Source organism: Pterocles gutturalis, unplaced genomic scaffold (assembly GCF_000699245.1).
Source record: "Pterocles gutturalis isolate BGI_N339 unplaced genomic scaffold, ASM69924v1 scaffold2980, whole genome shotgun sequence".
Taxonomy (NCBI): Eukaryota; Metazoa; Chordata; class Aves; order Pterocliformes; family Pteroclidae; genus Pterocles; species Pterocles gutturalis.
In genome coordinates, this window is record NW_010137989.1 from 1 (window position 1) to 361 (window position 361).

The window sequence follows — 361 nt, forward strand, 5'->3', positions numbered from 1 at the left end:
CCCTCCCCAAGTGCTTCCCTCGGTTCTCTGTCCTTTCCTCCTTCCTTCCCCCCTGCCTTGTTTTCAAAATGCTGTTCTTCCCCTTTTCTTACAAGCACCTCATCCTTTGTGACCTCCCTCTGTAACCTGAGGAGCCTTCCTCAGCTTCCCTGCAAAACTAGATTCCCGAGTTTCTGAAAAATGTTTTCCTAGTTCTTGAACCTGATGCCTACCCCCTCCCTACCCAGTTTATTTAAGCATAGCCTGGCCTTTCCACTTGCCTTTCTGCTGTCAGTTTTTAAATCCAGACCTGCTTTTCTAGCTGCTGTATCACTTCTGAAACTGCATCGGCTGGCGGGGGGGCGCCCCCCCTCACCCCTTT